Below are 26,501 nucleotides of genomic sequence, written 5' to 3'. Positions count from 1 at the left end.
TGAATTGCTATTTATCATGAACTGGTAATTTCAAAGATCTATCCACAGTAAAGCCCAGATCCTCTCCTGATTTCTGCTGATCTGTAGTTATCAATATATTTTGTCCCATTGATATTACCTTCTTTTTATTGCCAACAAATTCACCTGCAACTTTATCTTTCCAATGTTTGGTATTACATAAACATTAGCTAGAGTATTTAAATGTAAATCTGACTGTAACGGGTGATGTCAAATCATACACACACGTTCTCAATTCACCAGTCAACTTCAACAAGTCATTTATGAATACACTTTATTTTTCCTCGCTCTCCATAAATTATGAAAATGTGTGATAACTATTCTTATGTCTACTATCTATTACCATATTAATTTATGTATGCACTACAGCTTACTTAGAGAATTCAAAACTAGAAGATGGCTTAAACACATTGCTATCACTAAAGGCCAAGTAATTCATAGATTCATGTATTTTAACAACCTGGGAAGAAGTGTTGTGGTCATTTAGGATGGGAATAAAATTTCACACATCAATTACTGGTTCATTGCCAATATTTGTCATTGAACAATAGTACAGTTTTTTGGTCTTGATTTAATTTTTAAAACAACAGGTAATCTATCAGTTCTGTAGTTGGATGAGGCCCTTCTCATGCTAAATGCTGCACTGGTAGAGATGTTATCTCCATGTGTGACAATACAGAGGAAAAATTAAAGGAATTAAGGCTACGTCTTAGGAATAAGGTAAACAGTGCAAGAAGATAAAGTAGTGATAAAACATCCCCAAACCCATCAGCAAGAAGGAAAGTAATCTTAAAAGCTATTGTGGAATTTGCCAGGAGTTTGGTACAGCTAGTAAATCAAATCAGAGGATTCAATATAAAAACTGTTGGTTGCCAGAAGGCAAAGAATTGTTTGAGCTAGTTGTAGTTGTAGCACTTTTTTTTCTTTCTTTTTTTCCCCTATATTACTCCAGAAAAACTCAGTATAAAAAAGAACCTATTACAGAATACCCTCTGGAACTGAACAAGACTCCAAACGATGGACTTCTGGTAATGATATTTTTCACCCTCCAAGACAGAAGGGAATACAGAGTAAATGGCACTTGGGAAATCTGAGCTTTTTCATGGTGGAAAAAATCCCTTCATCTTTCCTGACCAGAGCAGTCCTGTTACTAAAGCCAAGCAAAAAGGGAGGGGAGAAAGCATATGTCAAGTAACAGATTCAGGGAAAAGGATAAAAAAATCTCTTTTCTCCCTTTTAAAAAACTGTATTATATCCTGTGGGAAAATGTGTATATCTTGAAACAGAAAAAATGTAGATCTCAAGGCAAGCGATATAAGAAGCCAGATTTACAAAGACATGTTAACACTTCTATGGGTCTGGACTACTTGATAATGTAGATGCTGTCATCTAATTGCCTTGGTTCCTTTCTATTCAAATAAATCAAGGTGACGTTCAGTATAAATCTATCAACTGTCCCGGCAGCTTGAGTGCTCTTATGAAATCTCACCAAGTACCTAAATAGCTATGGAAATCTCTTCTGAAGTATTTAGTTGCTGCATTTCCCACTCAAAAGGCAACTTTGTCACCTCTACTCTCTAAGAATATGACACCAGCATACAAAGCAGGTCAGGTACTGAATTTCATAATGCCAGCCTGTGCATCCAAGCCTTACTGTTTGTGATACTGCTTCTTAGCATCTGAAGCTCCCAATTTCTCACACATGGCCACTGTGAAACATTCAGGTTGGCATTAGATTCTTCATAAAAATAGCCAGGCACATGAATAGTCATTAGTCATATTAACATTAGTCCTGGGGGAGCTATGTGTGCCAAGCTGTCAGCACACACCACAGAGTGGGGTAAGGAAGATGCCTGAATAGCCTAGGGAAATTACTGGCTATATCATTGCTGAGAAACACTGACCATGTATATAGATCTCCAGATGCAATAAATATAGGCTAAGCTGGTTTTATTATGCAAACGTGCTTAGCATTAAGTGTGTCCACAGCATTACTCGACTCTGCTGTCAGACAGACTGTTAGGTAACAGTAAACTGATTGTGAATCTCAGCCCTAAGTTGTCCTTCTTCTGCTTTGTCTAATCTTTTCACCATACTTCTGGCTTTCTGGCAGCACGCTTGCCAAGACAGTCCCAGTAAATCTCTACCAGCTCATCCTGACTGTTTTCTCTCACTCTCCTCCCCTCCTTCCTTCCTACCTTGTTCTTATTCTCTACCCAACACCAATTCTCACCACCCCCTGTCTTTCACCTGCACTTTCCCTCACCCCTCCTTTCTGGCTTTTCATTAGCAAAAGCAGTGAGATCACAGGTGCATAGCATGCAAGGTGAATAGATAAGGAAAAAAGAAGAGGAAGGCTCATTTCAGCTGCAGAGGAATTCAGCTGGGCAATATCTTATTGTCATTTAAACAATCTTGGCATCTTCAGGCACAAGGATAATACAACCACTCCCAAAGAGCAGAGAGGGATGAGTGCCCAGGCTGCCAGCAGGGCTGTCGGTATCTTGCAGAGTGGCAGCCACCGAACAGGAGAGACCAGGGGCGAGCCTCAGCATGCTTAAATGATACTGTACACTATATATTTGAGAGCATTTTATGTTAAAAAACATGTTGTAAAGCTAAGTGGATTACACAGCTCGTAATTGTTGTCTAAAACTAAAACAACCCAAAGCAGCCATCTGAGAGACACCATGATTTACAGGCAGGAGATGCAGGTGCAGAGAGGAAGGCAAGACTGACACCAATGTCACCTGCACATGTGGGCAACCATGAGGGGTTTGTACCTGTACGTGGACTCCTCCAAACACTCAAAACCTGCAAAGACTCACAGGAGGAGAAAATGCTCACAGAGAGGAGCCTTTCTGGGCAGAAGAGCAGGAGAAGTGTTACACTGAGCAGGTGTAATGGTGAGTGAGCCATGAAGCACAACAAGGTCATGGTGAATCTGATCACCTAAAACTGGGATAGGAGCAAAAAGTGTGGGAGGAGCTGACACCCCTACAAGAAGAGATGAATTTTGATATTCTCAAGTAGAAAAACAGAATTCCAACTGCCAGGGAAGGAGGCTGTTTCTTATATTTGCCACATTATTCTACGTCTCCTTCTCTTCTCAGCCCTAAGAAAGCAGTGTTGAATGAAGGGAAGCAAAGACCACTCACTTCCTAGGTTTCTAGGTAAAGACTTGAACTGCTTTTGTTTGTTTGTTTTTCCCAAAGCAAATGCAGAAGTGAACCTGACTCTTGCTGCTGCCAGTCTACCCGATAAAAGGGTAAAATGGAAACTAAAAAGGCAGTGGGATCAGAGATGCCACATACATTTGTACTTTCTCTTTTAAAAATAAGCTATACTTCTCCAAAAACTTTTCAGAATATCCAGGAAAAAAACTTTTCTAAGGTGTAAGAGGAACAATCAATTTTTTTCCTCCATTCTGCTTGCCATTAGTGCCTGCCTCCAACTACAGCCACTTGACAGGTGGCTCATTCTTCACTAATGTCATACTGCCACATTATTCCAGTATTGGTGCGCCACACTTTTTTAGAAACAGTATTTTTCCCTAACTTCAAAGGAACTAGGTTGATTTATGACTCTGAGAACCTGGCCAGAATCCAGAAGGACAAGAACCTGCCAGTAACTTAATCTGTTCCCTCAAGGAACTGAATGAAAGTATTTTCTAAAATTATTAATGATGACAGTAAATAACAAAATTGAGTCACAATTTTTAAAACTTACATATTACCAAAGACAATAAAAAACTGAGAAACTGTACTATTAATGCCAAGCTATCTGAAATGATTGCAAAGAAAATCAAGAGAAGACTCTTCTTCTCTAACACAATATCCACAAATAATGCACAGTAACAGGGAAGTTATTATATAGTCGGTAGCAGGGAACTTGATTAATTCAAGTTATTTCACCTGGGTGGTAGCCATTAGGAGTTGGGTATCTAATCTAAACTAGTCATCAAGACTCCGTTGTGCAATGAGGAGAAACAGGCACCCAATTCACTGAGAGGCAATTCATCCCACTCTGAGAGTATATACACAAGGTAAGTGCAATTAATTGCTCTCTGGAGATGCTCACTCTTGTTTGACTAAAAGAAAGCATTTGTGACCGGTTTAGGTTAAACATTTGACTTCTAGACAGCTAGAATGGCATGAAAAAAAATTCCACCCCTTGAGCTCAGCCTTAGCTGACTCTCCCAGCCTGAGGACAACTGCAGAGCCTAGAGCCAAACTGCACTTCAGTCCTCGTGACCCAAATCTGGGTACTACTGGGCTGGCGAGGTCCCGTGAGGAGGCAGCAGATCTTGGCTGAGCCTCTGGGATGAAATACCAGCTCCATGTCACAGCAGCCCCTGTGCAGATTCTTCCCCAAAAATTGTGTTTCTGCCAATATAACCTGTTTAAAACTGCTCTTCTTTGGGGGGGGACAAAAATCACACAGCTTTACATTCTGTAATTTCTCTGGCCCTTGTATGGCCATTATCTTATGTTCACTCAATTACTAAGTTTCTCTTGAATGAAAAATGAGGACTATGTTAATTATTTTAAAAGGTATTTCTGTGGTTTTGACAGGTTAATGCTGTTGACTTGCTGACACTTCCATGGGTAATGGCTTAGTACCAACTGGCTCCCTTGTTTGGCAAGTCTTACTTGGGAAAGAACACATGCATTTCTACAGCATTCTATTTAATTTTGTATGAATGTATCAGTAAAAGCTAACTTTAGAAAATAACATCTATCTGGTGTTACCTAACGAATGAATTGTAACATCCCCACCCCATCTACAATGCCTACTTTCAAGCACCCAGACAGGTAGATACATCATGTAAGTACTACTTCTCCAAAAAGCAAGGGTCATTTTGACATTTTAAGAGGACTAAGTTTCTAGGCACCTGAGCATTAAATTAAATTAATTAAAAAGATTGAAAAAAAATCCAATCACACCCAAGGGTCCAAGTTCAGACTTTGCATAAACTTCTTTACTTCCAGGTCTCATGGTATGTTTCTCTAGATTCTTGTTTTCTTTAAAGAGTTCTCCTCTGAATATAGAAATGATAGGAAATTGTCATTAGCCTTAGTTAAGCTTCTTTGCTTTGTTTTTTAGCTATGACATACACTCACTTTGTCCTTGCTTTTGCTCTCTAAAGCAGTTTATAAAACTTGAAAAGAAGGACTGCTTTGTATCATATGGAAAATAACTGTGCTGCAAGGAACAATATCAAGGCTCAAAAGCCTAAAATTAGACCTGCAAGCTTTGCTTTCATTGGCAGCGCATTCACATTGTCCCAATCCTACATTCTACCTCTTTTCTTGCAAAACACACTACCTCCTGAAAAACACATTTAAAATTAGCAAACCTCTCTGATTCAAGGGTACAGTGACCTTGGTGATCAGTTATTTTGATTACATTCATTTTTTGGCTTTAATAGTGAATTACAAGACCAGCTTATTTTCAAAAGCAGTAGCAAGGAAAAAAACATTTACAGAACAAAAAGCTGAACATCTCTGAAATGGTGCCTGGAATAATCCTGTAATTTCTAGGTTGCTTTTTTTTTTTTTTTTTTTTTTTTCTTCCCTAAGAAAACTCATACACAAATCTAATAGCAGTATTTTTCTATTCTGAAAGCAAGCTAGAGAGGAGATATGCATTATATAAAGTGGCTGGTGGTGCTGGGCAACATGGGAATAACAGGGATAATTTAGTCATAACAGGTTAGCATCTATGATATGGCCATTCTATTCTCAGCTACATCCATTCAGTTCTCAATGAAACCAACAGAGGAAATAAATAAGAGTAAAATGTAACCAAAAGGTCAAACTTCAGGGATTTTCGAAAGGAAAAAAGCCACAGAATGGCTAAAGTAAAAACAATGTTAACTACTGCCTTAATGCACGCTGCTGTTGGTGTTTGAGTGTCTCCTCATGGAATTGCAGCATAAAATATAAGGTTGGAAGTCAACCTGAAGAGGGTATAGTCAGAGCAGTCCAATTTCAACAGACTATCAAGATGAACTGTTGGGAGTTATTTCACAGGTTTATGGCTACTGTTCACTCTGAAGCACAGTGTTATTAATATTTGTGGAAAAGTATGAAAAAAATAGCAAAATTGCATCCAACACTTAGGTAGCACCAGCTTTAACAACTGTAGGCACAAAATCAAGGGGTGGTTTTCTGTCAGAAAATAATTGAATTCTAGCACTGCTAGAGTGAACAGGGAGCCAAATACTTTCTTGGACTTAGGACCATGGAAGTCCAAAGCTGGTCCTAAACTGCATTCAGTGTTTCCTACTGGAAAATCTGTGGCCATAAAAAGTAATGTTTTCAAAGGAAGACAAAGACCAGCTGGAGAATAGTATTTTTTCATCACACTGATTTTGTCAGTATTTCCTAATGATTCCTATAGTCTGGAAACTGCGTAGGCTGTCCTTCAAGCTTCATCCAAGGAGCAAGCTCCACGGGTCACACGGTGACATTTCAGACAACACTGAGCTTTTGGAAAAAGACTTGAGGCTGGCTGTGTCACTCAGGCAACATGAAGACACAAACCACCAGCTGCCTCATGAGCAGGCTGTCACAGCATGGAAACCCTGAGAAAAGTAAACACACCTTTCTCAGGGCCAAGAAGTTTTGTCCTAGTTCCAATACCAAGATGAGGTAATTTCTTCCTGGGACAGCCCTTCTTTTGTGCCTGATTAAGCTAGGTAATTACCTCCTGGATTGAGTGGGTAGGAATATGATGTGCAATAAGTCCATTTATGGAGCTGTGGTTTGAGTTTCAGGCTTCACTTTTTATTCTTCCATATAGAGAGTTCCTTTAACTGCCTTGATAACTGCTGTCTTTCAAGTTTCTGGAATTCTTCAAAACTCTTCTAATGATTCAATCTACAGACATGCCTATACTTGCTGCTTAGTTCAGACTAAAATCTGTAGTGAATATAAACTACAAAAGGTAATACCAGAAATTCAAGGTAGCTACACTCTCATCTCATGCTTTAGAAAAGCATGTTTTTAACATAGTGATGTTTCCAGACAATAGTAATTTTGAAAACTACAAGAACCTACACTTTGATCTATTTCAGGAACAGTTTTCCCAAAAAACATCAGGAATAAGAGAGCTCCTCTTTGCTATTCACTTCAGTACTTAAACATGATTTCTCATTTTACATAGGAAGTTAAAGATCCATGGGCCTAGATACAGTAAGAAATTTTGTATTATTCATTATTGATTATAATGAATGATCAATAGTAGAATTGATTCTACTATGGGATTTCATTCTAAGTGCACTGGAAGGAGAATTACAACATAAAAATAAGCAAAATTGCTTAAGATTCTGCAGTGAGCTGTTAGGATCATTTTAAAAAGATTTAAACTAAATTAAATGAAAATGAAATCAGATCTATTTTAAAAGATTCCACATGGGTCCCCAGATCTCCACACAAGCTATGCACACTGGTGCTGAATGCTTTCTAAACTTTATATACTCCACACTACACTGTACAGAGGTTCTGCAGAGGTAGAAGGTAGCTTTGCACATTTCATCATGACTAATTTAGAGAAATTAAAGTTAATCTCTTCTGGAGCCAACCAACAGAGCAGAGATCATACCAAAATATCCTGAGCTTTTGTGGGAAATAGCTGAGTAAGAAACTTTTCCTCAAAGCTTCACGCAGACCATGGGGAAGTGTACAGTTAAACTTGTGACCTAGGCTTAACTGATGCAGGATGTTTATTTCTTAGGGAAAACACATTATCATTCAAGTTGTCCATGGTACCTTCAGGTCCTAATTCAGCTCCACTGTCTTTGTGGTAGGTGCCATTAAACCAATGGGTGCTGAGGTGAGTTGTGCACTGGAGGGCTAAGGTGCCCCAGCTCCTGGCCAAGGCAGAGATGTGATGCCAGCAGGTTGAGCCCAGCAGCATCCTTCGTGCTTTACTCCACAACATACATTCCCCAGCCAAGGAAGTACCTATTTCAGTCCAAAGAAGTCTAGACATGAGCTAATACATATGCAGTGCAGATGCACAGATTATTACTTGACATAAAAACAGAAGAAGAGATCTGATAAATTTAGGAGAAAAAAAATTTAGAAGGGTTGAGTAAGCTTCAGACTAGTGCATATATTCATATCATAACCTCCTTTTTGAGCAGCTACTTCATCTGTTCACTGCAAAAAGGGCTGCCTGCTGCTTCCCACTAGCAGCATTCTGCTCTTCCACTACTTGAGGTTTGCTTTTCTTTTGGCTGAGTGGAAAGGGTCGGAGAAATCCTTGCAAGAGTGGCAGAGTGCAGGGAGTTGCCTTGACTAACAATTGATGCGTTCTGCCCAGGAAGAGAGGCAGGACAAGCACTGTGTCCTCCCTGCTTGTTCATCTGTTCCCCTGAGAACAAGTAAAACTGCAGTGACACATTAAAGCAGTAGAAGCCTGGAGAAGAGAAGGCTCCAGAGAGACCTTATAGGAGCCTTCAGTAACTGAAGGGGCTACAAAAAAGCTGGAGGGGACAAGGGTGTGTAGTGATGCAACAAGGAGAGATGGTTCTAAGCTGAAAGAGGATAGATTTAGACTAGACATTAGGAATGAATTCTTCACTGTGAGGGTGGTCAGACATTGGCACAGGCTGCCCAGGGAAGCTGTGGCTTCGCCCTCCCTGGAAATGTTCAAGGCCAGGTTGGATGGGGCTTGGAGTAACCTGGTCTAGTGGGAAGTGTCCCTGCCCATGCAGGGGTAGGAACTAGATGATCTCTAAGACCCCGTCCAACCCAAACCCTTCTATGAATTATGAAAATGCCTAAGGCAGAAAAATAAGCAGTGTCAAATGACTGAGCCCCTTCAGCTAGCCATGAGATGTAGGGCTGTTCCAGCCACAGAGAAGTCCTACTACAGCTAAACCATACCTTTAAATTTTTCATTTAGAATGATTAAAAGTCCCACTGAATGGTTTGAAGCTACAGGAAGAGAATAAAACTGGCAAGCACTTCTGCTGAAAAACAACCAGACAATTCTACTTTCAGAGTATACACTGAAGCTGAGAAGTTTACTGTACAAACTCTGTAGTCTTACTATGCCAAAAAAAAAAATAAAATAAAATTGTACAGCCAATTTTTACATATGGTAGATTTTCATCTTTTGTCTTCCATAATGTGGACTTGGCTGACAGCACTTCGTAACAACTTAATGGAGCATGATGGAGTTGAATTGGCTTATATCCAGTGTGATTTGCACTCAAATGACTCCACTTTTAAATATTATGCCATAATAATAAATGGGAAGCAATGACCTACAGTTGGCCAAAGAAGTGGAGATTTTTCAGAGGAAAAAGAACACACAACTTCTGGACCATTCCACATAAAATACACACCTTTCTTTTTTCCTCTTCTCTAGTACTTATTTTTTAAAAATACTTTTACCACGTGTCAGCCTTTACAGTGTCACACCCATTTGTCTCTGAAACAAGCAAGAACAAATAATAGCCTCTTCTGCCAACTCATAACTGTAGTGACAAATCTCAGACACGATCTATAGGTTAGCAGAATGTAACGGGTAATGCTTGTTTATTGCACTGTGCTGAGAAATTGTCACATTCCAGTTTAGTCGGTCAAGACTGATTTCCAGGAAAAGTCCAACAGGAAAAGCTACAAATCTTGACTAGAATGAATATACAATCTAAATCTACCCTTCTTTAGTTTGAAACTATTCCCCCTTGTCCTGTATCACTAAATGCCCTTGTAAAAAGTCCTACCCCAGCTTTCCTGTACTGGGTAGGACTTTTTCAGGTACTGGAAGGCTTCTATAAGGTCTTCCCAGAGCCTTCTTTTTTCCAGGCTCTGTCCTCATAGGAGAGGTGCTCCAGCCCCTTGACCATCCTCATGGCCCTCCTCTGGACTCACTCACACAGCTCTATGTTCTTTCTATGTTGGGGGCTTCAGAACTGGACACAGTACTCCAGGTGGGGTCTTGTGTGAGTGGAGTAGAGGGGGAGAATCACCTCCCTCAACCTGGTGGCCAATGCTCCTTTTGATGCAGCCCAGGGTACAGTTGCCTTTCTGGGCTGCAATCTCACACTGCCTGTTCATGTTGAGCTTTTCATCAATAAACACCTCCAAGTCCTTCTCCTCAAGGCTGTTTCAGCCACTCTCTGCCCAGCCTGTAATTGGGATTGGGATTGCCCCAACCCACATGCAGAACCTTGCACACAGAGGTCATTTGGGTGAGCTACACCACAAAGGAAGAGACGACAACAGGAAAGTGAGAACAGGGAAAATTTCCTTTTCAAGCAGAGGCATGAAATTAAGTGAACCTATAAACCCCACTGGGAAAGGTGGGTCAGGCTGGATGGGGAGCTCAGGCCAAGATGTTGTCACCATTCATCCTCCTGATGCCAGGAATGTGATTACCAGGTGCTTGGATAATCAGATATTGCATTTCACTCAGGACAGACCAGTGTCACACCAGTAGTTGAGTGGGATGCTGCTTTCATCCAAATTTCTAGGTCTGCATCCTCATTCTTTCCAAACCCCAATGTGGTCGTCCCACTAGCAGATCCTGTATTACCAGTCTTACTGCCAGATGCAGACAACCATCATCAATACAAGATACCTGAAGTATATTTGTAACTCTTTGGAAGAAGAGGTTTGCCTTCACTGATGTACAGGACTGAAACACTTCTAGGATATCAGTGAAAAAAATTACACAAATGCCAAACATTTTCCACCTTGACTTGTAACAACTAGAAACGGGTTTTGAGGTTTTGTCCAGTGTCTTTTAAATGAGCACTCCAAATTGAATTTCTCCCATGAAAAGAAACTTCACTATAGCACTGCACTCAAGCAAACAGATAAACATAGTCTACAGATCTCTATGATTATCAAGGGCCTTGGATTCCATTTTCTGCTTTGCCATCAATTTTCTAAAAGCTCTTGGACAAGTCATGCTCTGCCTCCTGTTTCATCATATAATACAATCTGAATGAAATAATGTCAAATGCTATACACTTGCCAGTACTGTAGGAGTCATATCCCATTCAAAACTGACATCAGTGGTGAGAAACTCCATAGCACATAAATACAAACGCAAAACAATGAGCAACTTGTCATTTAAACCCTTCAAAATCAGGGCCCCAAACTAACAGCATTTTACTGCAGAAAAGCAGGTTTTTTAGAAACAGCAGCTCAGTCATAAGATGAATGAATCATATGATGAGAAACCATAGTCTTATGCAAATGCTTCACATTTTATTTTTCAGTTCTTCGCCCCACTTAGTTTCATGTCTCAGACTCCTCTAGGTGAGCAGATTGCCCTGCACCCACACAGAACTCACTGCCAGAAGGAAACCTGCATTGGGGTTGTTTCTCTTGTTATTTTAAGGAATTATTTGTATGTGCCTTCAAGCAGTGTCAATTCCCATTCTTCTCCCCCCAAAAGCCACATCTTTCCCCCACCTCACTTAAATATACACATACACAAAGTGATCACAGCTCACCAGGTAACTATTGGCAGCTTAGGAAAGCTTCCTTTAAGCACCTAACTCAGTGAATGGTTTTGCCCCAGCACAGCCCTGATGCCAGTTGTGTATCATTACATACGAAGAAGCAGTTCAGACGAAAGTGGTAAATTCCAGCTGGATTTACATCTAAATGCAAGTTTTTCCTGGCAACTCAGTTTTTCCCAGCAGTTTTCTCACACCACCTATAAATCATGAAAGTGGTAAAACTGTTGGTAATTTCCCATTTCTAATTCATCACCTCTTCTGTGAGAGTTTCTCCTCTGCTCATTCTTAGATGCTGACACCTTTACCTTCTTCTGTCTTTAAATGCTATCCCTACTCCTTTCCCTCACTTCCCCCTTCCTTTTTGATTCATTTAAAATGACTTTTCCTTAGCACTGAAATCCTTGCAGATCTGATCCTTCCTACATCTCTGGCATGATTCATGATCACACTTTCTCCTTCTCCCCAGGTCCCATCTCCTTTAGGCTATGAGTTTGCTGAACATGTACACCTACATTTCTAGTCAACTCTCTGTCCAAACTGATGTATTTCCCATGGATTTAAATGTATTCACCCACAGAAATGTTTTGGTGGTTCAAGATGTACTTTGTATTGTTCAATCCATTCCTTAATACAATTTTTGACTATGGATCTGACAGATCACAGAATTAGTCCTTGTATTTGTATGGTGTTGGGATGGGATTGATTAAAAAATATATAAATTTCCAGTTCATGTTCAACTCTATGGGTACTTGTAATAATGAAATACCATCAAGTTGTCCTTCCATTTGCTCCTAAATAGTTCCTGATGTCTGTGCTTGTCAACATTGCTGCTGAAACCACCGTCCACTGATGCCACACATTTCTTTTTGCTGTACAACCAGACCTCAACCCCTCTAATTTGAAATTCTGCACCACAGCAAATTATCACAGCATGGTCGTCATGCAGTGATTTTGTCACTGCAACTTGTGTGACTTTGGTCCCTTATTTTTTTTTTATTTATTCTCCTAGATTCAACATTTATAGAAATGTCTAGAGTGTCTAGACATTTTATTCAAGTGTCTAGAGTGATACCATTATGTTCGATCATTCAATGAGAAACTGCCAATTCCTGCAGATTTCTTGAAGGGTTTTTCAGTGGAAAACAAAAATACAAGATTGAAATAGCTAATGGCTGCCGTGTAGGTCTTATCAGAGTCAGTAATCTCATAAATTACTACTCTGAGTGACAAAATGCAGATGTGAAGACAAAATATGTTCGTTGCCTTGCACAGCTTCAGATGTGAAGCCCTTCTGAGTACACCAGTGCTTACAACAGCAAATGGCTGGGCTTGCTGTGAAACACTCAGCTCTACAGTCTCCAGATATCTCTGTTACATACAATCCCAAAACAACCTTGAGCATTTCATGAACTATTTCTTTTATCTGGAGATGATCTGACACTGATGTATTGTTATTGGTCATCACTAATACACTCCTGTTGGCAACAGGGAGATGCATACAGCTGAAATGAGGCATATATTGGAACACTGCTATTTACATGGAAGAAAGCAGAATTTTCAAAGTATCTTACCAGACCATGAAATATAAAACATCCACCAAAACTCAAGTCATAGTTTGACATAGTTATTTTTCACATACTTTAAGCAGAAGTTGTAGGATTATTTCTTTAATTAAAACAACAGCCATATGAAGCAATGATAGGACTGTCCAATACCAAAATATGAATTAATTTATTATTTTATATTTTAAAAGGATTTCTCATGCAACATTTCAGAACCTTGTTAAATTGTTTACTTCTATTTATAATTTTTATAGTTGTATATGATGGAAAAAATCTCTATTCAGTGAAAAATATTTGAAGTAGGTACTAAAGTCTCATGAGTAAGAGCAATTAACTTCCAAACAGTCCTCTAGTTCATTCTTGTCTAAAGAAAGCAAATTGCTTTGTGACTGAAGAACTCAAATGAACAGATTTTGTTAAACTAATTAATAACATATATACATGTGAAGGCATTACATGGTACGTATATACTGATTGAAGGACCATTAATAACAGTATGTAGAAATAAAAAACACAGAATACGTTATGCTAAATAATTTTAAAATTTTCAGTCTCCTACATTTTCCTATCCTGACATTACACAACCCCCCCAAGAAAAAATAATTAAGACTTACATAACCTTCAGTCCTACTGCACAAATTTGCAAGAAGCCACGTATTGGGCCTTGACCTAAGAGACAGAGAGTTTGGGCACTGAAGAGAGTGATTCAATGGACAAGGCAGAGACACACAGAAAGAATACAGCTGTATTCAACATCTGTTCACACAGATGTGCTGTGACTTCTTAATGGCTGCTCTTTGAAAACAGCAGTTTAGAGATTCCTGGGTATGCACACAGAGGATGAAGCCCTGAGTAGACAAGCCATGCTGAGCACTGCACTGCTGTGTCTGGGTTGCTGCAGGTACATCATATACCCAGTTTAGGGATAGCTTGAGTATGTCTGCATACGTCATTCACAATATACTGACTGTAGAATAAATGTATCCTAAATAGAGCTTTGCTGGAGATGGACTCAGCCACTGCTATCAGACATGGATTGGTTCAAGTCACTCCATGAAGTCCCTGAACTGCACCTTATCTTTCTGCACAGGTTGTATTTACAACTTCTATGTTGCTAAAATTTTAATAAAAATATTTACCATGATAGCACTATAACATATATATATATATATATATATATACTATAAAATATACATACTCCCAGATCTTTGTTTTACATAGCTCACAGTTTAAAAAAAAAACACAAACAAACAACAAACAAACAAAAAAAAGCCGGCACAGTTAAAATGCAAGATAAAGAAAGTATCCACTGAGTGAAGGTGCACAGCCAGGTATTGCTAAGGAGAGGGAGATTCTTAGGCAACAAGAGACTGTTGGAACAGAATCAGAGAAGAGAGAAAGCAGAGTAAGAGGTAGAGGCAAAAAAGGGATGAGTAAAAGCTAAAGGATGAGGTAAGACACAAGGCAGAGTTAGTCACCTGCTGACACATCAGGATTACATTCTCAGATAACCAAGTGGGAAAACCTGAGAAGCAATGTTCATTTCTTAAACCATGTAGAAACTGCTATTACTTATTGATCTGTGTTTCAGTCACACCTCTTAGCAGCAGGTACAGAAAAATACAAAGAACCACAACCCCTTCCAACCCTCCCATTTCCCTAGATGAGAATGAAAATAAATAAGAAATAGCCATTGAATTAAACAGCTAAGCACTCACTCAGTATGTACACAGTGAGAAACAGCTCTTGTAAACAAAACTACAGTGAAGAATTACAAATGCTACTTTGGGATCTACTTACCATACCTGAGGAGGAAAATAAAGCCTTAGTATCTACTTCTCTTAAACACTCTGGAATTTCAGAAATAAAGTTCTATCATGGAGATTCATTGACAGAAGGCAGGCATATTTTAGGTACTTATATGGGGAAAACAGTTTGTGGTTCTTTGACTCTTCCCACTTAAGGATACTTAATATGGAAGATGTAATAAGATAAGACTTTCTTCACTCTGGCATACTACAACTTCCATTGAAAGTTGACCTGTGAACTCACAGAATGGTTTGGGATGGAAGGGACATCAAACATTCTGATTTCAAGACCAGAAAGCATGCTCATCTTCTAATTTTCTCATTTAGTATGGATGCCAAGGACCAGATGCCAAGACCACTGGAACAGATATCAGAGTACCCTTTGACCTTACAATGCAGTTCATTTGATCAGATCCAAGAATACCAACATAGCCAAGTCAGATGCAAAACAATCCCTTGTGAAAAATGCAGGTCAAACTTTGCTACAGGGCAATTGAAAATACAGTCCTTTTGTATAAATCAGTCTGGTTCACAATAAAACATTCGGTATAATCCAATATTTTACGTATCAAGCTAAAATTCCTTCTCAGGAAACTGAAGACAGGTATTTCAAGACCTTTCAAGAATGTCGGTACTCATTTGTATCACTTGAAAAAAATGCTGCTTTAAAATGAAAAATTATTACTTCAAAACAGTACGGTATACTATTTTATCAAAAGCATATGAATTATAGCACTACAGGCTGAATATGTGCTGAATATTGGCCATACTTGCATGAATAATTTCTTGTAGTGTTATCCATTATGTAAGCCAATTTCAATTTCAGGGCTAAGGCCGTGTCAAATGTTCATTTTTACTAACTTCTCAAGATCACCTTTTTTCCCTATGTATATCAACTGCTATTAAAAACCAAAGGCATTTTAATTTAAACTACTAATATATCAAATTTCATTCTCTAGGAGTCTTCGGTTACTTTGTCTTTCTAAATATAGCAGATAAGAGTACACAGAAATATGCTGTATTCTAAGAGCTTTTATAAACAAGATGTTCTAATTTTAGGACTCCATTCTGAATAAAGTTTAATTAAATACAAAGATATTCTCAAACGTAGTCCACAAAGAGGACAATATTCAGCTCTCCTCACCGCCAGTTAATTCTATTTATAGCAAATTTAGTATCTACTTTTGAGTAAAAATATTTTCTACTTAGTGAAACATTAATCTTTTATTAAATAAATAAAAAAACTTCCAATAACATATTGCCTTTGTGAAATTATTTTTAGATACTGAAATCATCTCACAGATACTTTACACACATCTGGCTCATGAACAGAAGTCTAGATGGAAGTACCACTGAGTCAAATGTTAGACTCTGCTAAAATTCTCATTATTATCTCTTATGGAGTTAAACACTCATGAATTTGAAAGCTTTCATCTCTAGAGCACAACTTTTTATTTAGATACAAGTAAAAAAAATGTTAAAGCTAATTTTTAAATCCAGTTGAAATAATTTTCAACAAAATGTTTATAGCCTTATATTTATTAGTATAAAAACTCTAAATAACAGTAACAGCTTGTTTTCCTCTTGAGCTCTTTACTTCTTGAGTATCTCTACTCGTACAGTGCTGACACTGTATTCTTCAGCAAAGTTTGACAACTATGGTAATCCCATCAGTTGATTCATCTTATTGGAAGATCAACACAAAAATCCACTATTTTGTTATGCCTATCTATGGAAACATCTCAGTAAGAAAAAAAAAATCACATATCTCATATTTTTATTCTTTTAATCAATTAATTTTGAGAATGTGTGGTAGTGAACAAGAAATGGATAAAATGGGTAAAAATACCTTCTGGTATTTAATAAACTACAGTGGAGCTGCCTAAAAACTTGTCTGAAATCATCAATTAAAAAAAAAAATAAATTGGCAGTGGGTCAAAAGTGATCAGAGGTTATTTTAATCAAACAGTTTACTGTCTTTTATATATTAGTGTAAAAACTATGAAAATCATTACAGCTTGTTTTTCCCAATTTAAAGCCTTGTAATGCTGACTGTGTGGATATTATTCCTCAAATGGCTTTGTGATGATAAAGAAAGTGAATTTGAAATTCCCTATTTTCCTAGTAGGAAATTATTTTATTATCTTAAAAGAGCATTTGATTACCTCAAATTACCACTTCTCATGGCTTAAAAAATTGTAAGTTGTTGACGAACTCAAGAATATATCAAACTCTAGCTCTTTTGAAATAGCGACATTTGGGAAACCATAATATATTCTGCTAAACGTGTACTCTGGAATTGAAAATGTGACTGGTTTGTTACAGGCAGAAAATCTTCAATAGGATATATAATTCAATACCCTTTTTCCTTGGTTTTAATTCCAGAATACATCACTTTTAAGTCAACAAGAGATGCATTTGTCATCTTGCTCCCAAACGACACTAGTTATTTCAATTAACTATAGTTTTGAAAGTTATTGTACAAAACATATTCTGATCTTTACCTTCCCTCTGGAAATAATCACAACGAAAACCAACTTGGTATTTTTATGAACACATCAGTGAAACTGAGTACCAAGTGGTTTTCTTTTCCTTCTCTTTCAACCTTGTTGAAACCACTTACTTTTTACAACTTTCAGCTATAAGACTATCTCTAGTAATCTGCCTTGATTTCCTACACATGCATTATTGTCCTCTGGGGCATATTCATATCTAAATGTCAAAAACCTCCTGAAAGCAGAGACCCTGTGGATAATTTCTAAGTAAATTTTAAAACAAAAATTGAAAAAAATACAGATTAATTCTTAGCAACATAAATCATAACTTAAAAAGCAATTTGGATTTGAAGCACTACCCAGAGATTTTGTATTCCATGAACTAGTACATTTTTTATCATGTTTTATTATCTTTGAAAAGGATTATAGCCATTACTCTCAGAGCAACAGTATGAAATTTAAAGGGTAATATTCTCCCATTGTATGAATAAAGATGATGATAAAGATGTGGCACTTAGTGCCATGGTCTGGTAACCACGGCGGTTGTGGACCAAGGGTTGGAGTTGATGATCTCAGAGGTCCCTTCCAACCCAGACAATTCTATGATTCTATGATTCTATGAGAACTGAAGCTGAGGTAAGTAAGTGCCTCCCTGGCATGGGTCCTTACATCTTACAGCACTACATTCCCTTCCCTAATCACACTGCAGTTGTGTCTCAGGCAATGCTTTCAGCCATGCCATGTAGAGAAGGTGCAGAGTAAGCCATGAACTTTCTCAAAGATTAAGGAAAATGAGCAGTGTAGAAGATAACTGGTCAAAAGAACAAAGATCAGAGGAGAAACAAAATTACACTCAGAAGAAAGAAGGCAAAGGATGTATGGCAAAAGGCACAGGAATGCAAGTAATGTGGACCCACAAGAAAATGGGAACAGATTGAATGGCCCAGATTCATTACAGTGAAGTCAAAAAGAACAGGAATAATGAAGGAAGGCCATGTGGCTACTCTCCTCTGTTAGTGTCAGAAAAAAATAGAGGGAAGCAAAGAATCCATTGACAAACAAAACCACTATGCAACAAGCTTCCTTTTAGACCATTCTAATGACAAAGGGTATTTAGTCCAAATTCACACTAGTAAAACCATATGCATAGAAAAAAAAGAAGAATGAAAACCAATGGAGAGAATGTTTGACATCACAGTCAAGGAGCATAAATTTGCATGGTAAATGCGATGTGTTTCAGTTCTAAGTACCTTAAAACCAAATTTACCTATCATATTTCAAATTTTCAAGATCTAATTTCAATTGCTCTACATTGCTGTATAATTCACAATTAGAGAATAGGCCACCACTATTTGCCCAAGTGACATAAACTTCTGGAAATCCACAGGAAACTGCAAAATTTAAAGAATTAAATAAACGAAACGTGGGTGTGAAGCACTGGTACAATACAAAAACCACAGGGATGCACAGTGCAGCCAGATGTTAAAATTAGAATTTCAAAACTGAAAAACAGAAACAGGACAACAGCTCGAGAAAGAAACAATTATGGAAGCTCCCACAACGAAGTTCACCATATTCGTTTGTTAGAAGGAATCTGCATTCCCAGTTTTCAATCCTGCCTCAGCAATATTGAGAGTACAAACAGAAAAAGAAAAAATAAAAATCAAGAGAGCTATGTGCCACCCCAACACACTGAAAGGTGGAGAAGTGGAGTTGTGAGAGCATAGTACTGCAGCCTATCCCTCACACCCTCAAGAAGTGCTGTGCTGGAAGGCACGCTGGGATCCCCAGACATGCTGCAGTCAGCAGACCTTGCACCTGGTTGCACATATGGCGCCTTTTCCAAACAGCATCCAAGCCACCTTCATTGCATCATTTCCATCCTACTCAGCCAGCCTGATTCCTTGAACCTGAATCCACAGCCACTTGTTCTGCCCTACCCCATCTCGCCCCATAGTTCAACTTTGCCTTACCACTCTGTCCAAAGATTAATTTTTCTTCTGGTTGATGATACAGCCTGTTTTCAGATATGACTCTTCGGGTGTATTTCACGAGAGCAGTGGACACAGGGAACTGTACAACACAACTGAGAGCAGTGGGGACATCTCTGGCACCGGCTCTGCGGTGCTGAGGTTACGTAATGCTGTGGCAGGCTGAGCAGACCTCCCCCAACGACATCACTGATGGGCTGTCACCAGCCACATGTTCCAGAACACGAGGCATTCCAAACCAGTGGAAAATCAGTAGTGTCATTCTACGTAGGGGTATGCATTTGTATGGGGCAAGAAGAGAGGGCAAACTAGAAAAACGATTCAATATTGCAGTTTTAGGTCAGAAAAGTTTGGGGCTAAATTCCTTTTGAGCCCAACAGGATAAGGATTCAGTCCTTAGCTAAAAGGAAGGAATAATGTATCATGAAGATTAGGATACATTTCCTTATTTTTCTTTGACAGCAGCATTAGCCCAGACTACTTTACACTTTCCTTGAATGGAGAAGCAAAATGTAAAGTTTTAATTAAAATTGATTGCAGTCCACAAACTTTAAATGGATAGTGCTGTTCTAACACTGTACCGAAAGACTTCAGTAAACTGCTGTTCTTAAATGAACAGAGGCATTCTGTCAAGGAAAAGGGTAGTAGTCTGAGAACGTGTCATAGAAACAAACTGCTAGTAAGCATGTTTTCTGAAAGGTCTGGTGAATATGTAATTTGCAAAGACATTTATTTCTCTATGAATGTGAGGATTCTTTCCCTTCTCACATTCTGAATAATAATATGTGCATATTTTTCTTCTTTATAGAGGTGATGGTACCCCTACCAGCTGAACTTTCTTAGATCTGGAGGAAGGGAATTCTATCCACAGAGGCACCTACTGCAAAATATTGCTAAAAAATGTTTTGCGAACAGAAGTGTGGAGAAGTACCTGTATCTTTAAACACGTGTTATATTAACATCTTCTGTACAAACCCACAGAATTTATTCACACATTTAGACATCTGTTAATTGGCTAAGGCTCTGGCGTGCAAGCAATCACATTTCAGTTCTAATGAAGAGGGTAGAGGTTTGGGGTTTTTTTTAATTACCCTGTTATCTGCACGGCTTGTCAGAAGAAAAGCCTGGTGGTGTAGGCAATCGTCGCCCGCCCGCCCCCCCCCCCCCCCCGACTTTGCCGCACCGTTTCGGGAGATGCGGGATTTGGGAGCGCGGTTCCCCCCGAAGTACCTCCGCAGCGGGCGGCAGCTCCGACTGCCCCGGGCTCCTGCTCCCTACCCTGGGAAGGCAGAGACCCCCGTTCCACCTCCGAAAAGCCCCTGAACGGACTCCTCGGGGGCGGGGATGCAGGGGTCTCCAGTTGCATAAGATTGGGTTCCCCGCCCCCCGCCTCTCCAGCCACCCCCCCACCCAATTTCCGACAGCTTCTCCCCAAGCCAGGGGCCACAGCAGCAAACCCAGGCTGGGGCAAGGCAGGGAGAGCAGATGGGGAAGGGACACGGGGACATCCCAGCAGAAGAAACACTTAAGGAGTCGGGGACAGGATGCAGAAATGGTGTGGGGGAGCCTCGCAGGTGGCTTCGTGCAGGGAAGGAAGCTCTCGCACTGGGGGGGAGGGGCCGGCATTCCCTGGTGGGGACAGTGGGACTCCAAGGTCTGGGGACACCCCCGGGGGGAGGAGGTAATGCTTTTACACCGGGGAACCCGGCGGCGATCCCGCGAAAACCAACGAGGAGCGGGGGACGGCGCGGGGCGGAGGGACCCACAGTGCAGGGGTAGCGAAGTGGAAGCACTGGGGGGGATCCCGCACTGCCCCGAGCTCCTGTGTCCCGGCGCGGGCCCCTCATGCTCAGGAGAAGCGCTTCCCCGGCACCGCACCACCGGGATCCCACCCTTCCCGCAAGGGTCTTAGAAGTCCCCCAAAACATAGAGGGTGAGAAGGGAGAAGCCCCCCCCCAGGCATGTCTCTCTCCTCATACCCTCCCTCAACACAGAACCGCGGGGGCCGACAACTCTTTTTCAAGTGATGTTTGCGCGCAAATTTGCGCCAGCCGCGCTGCCCCCCTCCCGTGCTCCCTCCATCCCTCCCTTCTTCCCTCCTTCCGCGGCCACGCACACCCCCGCGCTCCTCTCCGCTGGGGTCAGCGCGGAAAACGCCTCGTTTTCCCCCACGACTGCTCACGATTTGCCTGCTTCTCCTTTTGTTTTGATCTCGGGAAATGAAATTCTCTCTCTTGCCGTCTCCTTTCCCTCCTCCTTCTCACGCCTTCGTGTGGGAAATGACAGGGATCGCCCACCAGCTTTTGTTATCTCCTCCCACCTCCATTTTCGCTCAAGCTGATGCCCAAGCACACAGCGGGAGAGCGGCACCACCACCCGCACCTTCCCCGCCGGAGGGGCGAGGCGAGCGCACCCGCGCCTCGATGCAACCCCAGGTTCACCCTGCAAACACCTCTCACGTTAAACAAGTACGAAACAGTAAAGTAAAAACGAACAAAAAAATATAATCTCTTACAGGTAGTAAGAATATCAATAAAGCGATCGCAAGGATGGGGAGCACTTCTGCCTTCCCACTGGGTGTGATGACCTTGCGAGGACTGCTCTTGCTCTTCGGCTTCACACGGTCTTTTTTTGTTAGTCGTTGTTTTTCCCCACTGGAAAAAAAATAACGACCTTTTCGCTATCTTTTTTCAAAAGAACAAGAACGCCAAAGACTCCCACTTCCACCAAAACATTTCCAAGCGCAAATTATTAAGCGACCGATCAATGAATGCTTCCTTTTGATGTTGTCGGTATTTATATCCAGATCGATGCGGGATTCGGTCTCCGATCTCGCAACACTTCACGGCAAATCGCTGCGGACACGATTTCCCTCCACCTCGCCCGCGAAACGGCAACTCCCGCACACGGAGCAGCGAAGACCAACCGCGCACATCAACTTTCCCGGAGAGGACGACGATCCCCGGGCGCGAAGGAAGGACCGGCCGCGCTGACCACACCGCCCCCAGCAGCCCCCGCCTCAGCCCTGCCGCGCCTCCATCCCGCAGACTCTGCCCGGGAGGAAAAGCCCCGCACGGGGCAACCCCCAGGCAGCCCCTCGTCCCTCCCAACCTCGCCGCCCGGCGGGGGCACCCGGGGAGATTCCCGCCCGCACCAAGCCCGGAGGGCGGGTGTCGATCCCGCAGCACCCCCGCGGCGTATCCCCGGCGGTACCCGAGGCGCACTTACAGAGGGGGCCGAGAGCTGCCCGCGGTGCGGAGGAGGGCGCTGGGCCGCGGGGTCCCGCTGGGGTGCTGGGGCCGCAGGGACGGCGCCTCGCTGCGCGCCCGCCCGCCGCTCGCGCCGCGCCGCACCTCACTCCCCGCCGCCGCCGCGCGCGCCCCCGCTCCACCCCGCGCGCCGCCCGCCCGCCCCGCACTGCAGACCGCCGCCGCCCCGCGCACCGCCCCGCGCACGCGCCGCCCCGCGCATGCGCCCGCCGCGGGCGCGAGGGAGGGGAGCGTGATGAGGGGGGCGGTGGCGCCGGGAGGGGTGCGGAGGTTGCGTTGTCGGGTGCGGAAGGCCCGGGACGGCGGAACCCCCCTTGCGGGGGTCGGGGCTGCCGCCGCCGCCGCCTCAGCGGCGTGACCGCGGTGTCGCTGCCGGTGACTCGAGGAAAACGCCCGTGGTCGGGCTGCCCGGGCCGTCCCGGCTCTGTCCCAGGGCCTCGTGAACGTGCGGGGATGTGTCCGCACCCTGCGGGTCGCGCCTGGGTTGGCGGCTTTGCTGTCCAAGCATGGGATTGCCTGCGGGCGCCGTGCTGCGTGGGGACCGTGCCAGAGCGGGATGCTGTGGGTGCGGGACCGCTTGGATCCCACGCGTGGAGCCACCTGAAGGCCAAGGTAGAGCCATCAGCTGGCAGTGCAGGCTCTGCTTGCACTGGTGGCTCTGCTCCACAAGATCTGCACAATATCGTGGAAGTTCATGCTGGTGTAACATTGTTCAGCCCTTGGATGTAAAACCATCTGATCCCGCATTCCCATGTATAATCCAAGCGACGTTGTCAACCCTTCACCACTGTTTACTGTCATTGTTGTAGTTGCTGTTCTGGTAGGAGTAAAGATGAGGGTAGGAGTAAAGATGTTGGCATTGCACAGGGTGAATCAAATTGTTAGGCCCCTTCTCAGGCACAGACATACATAAAAAGTTTACTTTCATGCATGGCAAATTCTGTCACTGACTGTTAACAATACATAAATTATGCAACTAGGGCAACCAGGCTGGTGAAAGGACTCGAGCACAGATCCTATGAGGAGAGGCTGAGGGAGCTGGGGCTGTTCAGCCTGGAGAAGAGGAGGCTCAGAGGAGACCTCATCACTCTCTACAACTCCCTGAAAGGAGGTTGGAGCCAGGGGGGGGTTGGTCTCTTTTCCCAGGCAACTCTCAGCAAGACAAGAGGGCACGGTCTCAAGTTGTGCCAGGGGAGGTTTAGGTTGGATATTAGAAAGAATTTCTTTATTGAGAGGGTGATCAGCCATTGGAATGGGCTGCCCAGGGAAGCAGTGGATTCTCCGTCCCTGGAGATATTTAAAAAGAGACTGGATGTGGCACTCAGTGCCATGGTCTGGGAGCTGCAGCAGTAGTGGATCAAGGGTTGGAGTTGATGATCTCTGAGATCCCTTCCAACCCAGCTAATTCTATGATTCTATGATGCACATTTAGCATGGCCTAAGCATAACTCCAGTGGAAGCAGGTGGATGCAGCAAGGAGGTGGAAGGAGGTCAAAATAATGGCATATATAGAAAGAGTAAATGGACCTATGCTCATTCTTGTCTTGGTACTCAGTATTTCAGAAAAACAAAACACACCATTTTCAAAATGTATAATACATAATAGGTGGTAACAGGTTTTAGTTTATTGTTGAAATGCCCAAAGTAGTAAATTATACCTTGAACTGAAGTGTTAGGTATCATACAAATGCACATGAAGGTACAGTATTTTCATTTTGCTGCTGTAGACAATTCATTAGTTATCTGTATGATAAGCAAAAATGAGTAATTTTACACCCAGATTTATTTCATTTGCCATAAGACAATAATTTTATGATTTTATTCTCTTTTGGGATTTCCAATAGCATTCGTCTTCCTCAGATCATGTTTTGATTTTCTATGTGTGCAAAAATGCAGCCTGAGAATGCTAAAAATTTAGGTTGGTTCAACCCATAGCACAAACAGCTATGAGGTGATTCACTTCACTGGGTATCTCTGGGATTCCTGTTTTATGTGTTCTGATTAATTTAAATTATTTTCTGTCATCTTTTTGTTTTGCTACTTCATTGCTTGCTGTGCCTGACAGATCATTAATAACAATCGTTAGCATAATGCAATTTACAGTGCTGTGGTATCTCCTTGATAAGTTTTAACCACATTGTCCCCTTGTATTTTTTATCTCTCATTCAATTCTTGGCAAGTTTATCTTCTACCTTTACAGTGCAACATTAATTCTGTGTGACCTGTTCTGATTGTGTCCATCCTGCAGTTACTGCCTGACTTCATCTCAGCTTGGTAACTCTTCCAGTGGCAGTGGTGTAGCTATGGGAGTGTGAGCTCTGTGCTGGCTACAAGACCAGGTACTTTTTTGGTGTCTTACTTGAGTTTTGCTGCCTTTTCATTCTTTAATAGCTATCAGTTAACAGTATCTCTCAGTCAGGTGGTTGAAAGCTTGCCGAGGGTTGTCTGCTGAGTGACTGGCACTTAGAGATGGCATGCTAATCAATATTATCAAGGGTCATACTTTTCAGAAAGGTGCTGAGCATTTTCTTGCCCTCTGAAAGCAAAAAATATGGGTTGAATTTCAAAATGTAAATAGATAAATATTAAATAAAGTATATTCAAAGTATCATCTATATTCAAATGTTAAAAAAGAAGCACTCTGAGGAATTATTATAGAAAATTTTTTCTTATTTTTAATGTACTATATCACAATAACAATGTGATAGTTTTAACTTTTCCAAATCCCATTTGAAAAGTAAATATATGTATAAAACCTCCACATCTAGGTTTGCTTAGTCCAAAATGCTCATGAAGAAAATTCAATTTGCTGTAAGTCAGCAATTTAATAAATGTCCCCTACTAGCCACATATAGGGTTATCACTAAAAAAGTTATAATGACATTATCAGCAATTGTGCTGTTATGCTGTGGTCTCCTACACCTGAAGGCTGTTGTTAGCTGCATGTGCAAGTTTACCAGTTCAGACCATTGGCATTTTCAGCCACTTAACATTCAATTTTAATCTATGTAAATGCTAATATTGTATTTTAGACTGTGGAGAATTAGAGCTGCTACACTTCTTTACGTTATAAATAATTGTAATGGAAAACAATGATTTTTCATTTTCTAGCTATTCAGTTCTTTGAGTTTTGCAAATGAAGCTAATTGTTGGCACTTAGCAGCTTTAAATGTTTTTGAGCCTTAAGAACAGATTGCTCATAATGGAGCTACAGCAATTTAAACAGAGTCAGGATCTGACCCAAAGTTTTCTCTTTAGTGTATATTTTTTATTTCAGCATCAGAATGAACAGTGCTAATATAGGAGTTCTTAGCACATGAATGAATAGCACAAAATGTAGGTACATGTTCCTTTTACAGTCTGCCATGGCTTACATGGGTCTCCTTTAGGCTTTGAATCCTAAATGTTCTGCTTATGCCTTTGAAAGAAGGCTAGTGATGCCCTAAGTCTCTGATCTTGCCAAGGGAGATAGGTAGGCATCTCCAGAGAGAAATTCAAAATCTAATGAAATCGAGGATCTTCCTCTTCTTTTTTTCTCTCCTTCCTTTGCTCCAGAGCAGTGAATTCAATATTACAAGGCACAGTAGTCTCTGAGAGGAGTCACTATCTCAGCAGGTGGCTTACTAGTAATGAGATTTCTTATTTTCCTCTGTAGCATGACCTCCTGTTTTACAGACACCAATTTAATTGCAGAACAGCATTTCAGGGGCTGCATTTTCCCCTCTCTCTTTTATGCTTAAGACCTGCTAAGGATATTTTTACGTATATATTTTAGGAGAATAAAGGAGAAGTAATTTAGGTCTATCTACATCTCTAGCTTTACACTTTATGATCTGCCAAGTCTTTTGAGGGAATTTGTTCCTTTCT

The 26,501-nt window shown here is 41.4% G+C and overlaps 1 protein-coding gene across 7 annotated transcripts in view; it reads right to left on the bottom strand.

Annotated features, from left to right (window-relative positions):
• VSNL1 (visinin like 1) overlaps window positions 1-22,783 on the bottom strand; it is a 92,073-nt gene extending 69,290 nt beyond the window's left edge. Inside the window, exons 1-2 of one of the 7 annotated variants that reach the window (XM_071741980.1) lie at window positions 22,594-22,783; window positions 21,881-22,019 (exon numbers count right to left, since the gene is read on the bottom strand). The gene's annotated coding sequence lies outside the window, so the exon portion shown is untranslated. Of the gene's footprint in view, window positions 1-19,347; window positions 19,507-21,547; window positions 21,760-21,880; window positions 22,020-22,593 lie in introns of those variants that run through there. The other 6 variants (XM_071741981.1, XM_071741983.1, XM_071741982.1 and 3 more) reach the window with 6 other exon arrangements.
• Between the last annotated feature and the right edge of the window lie 3,718 nt (window positions 22,784-26,501).

This window comes from Heliangelus exortis, chromosome 3, assembly GCF_036169615.1.
Source record: "Heliangelus exortis chromosome 3, bHelExo1.hap1, whole genome shotgun sequence".
In the NCBI taxonomy this organism is placed as follows: Eukaryota; Metazoa; Chordata; class Aves; order Apodiformes; family Trochilidae; genus Heliangelus; species Heliangelus exortis.
This window is presented reverse-complemented; position numbering and strand designations above follow the sequence as displayed.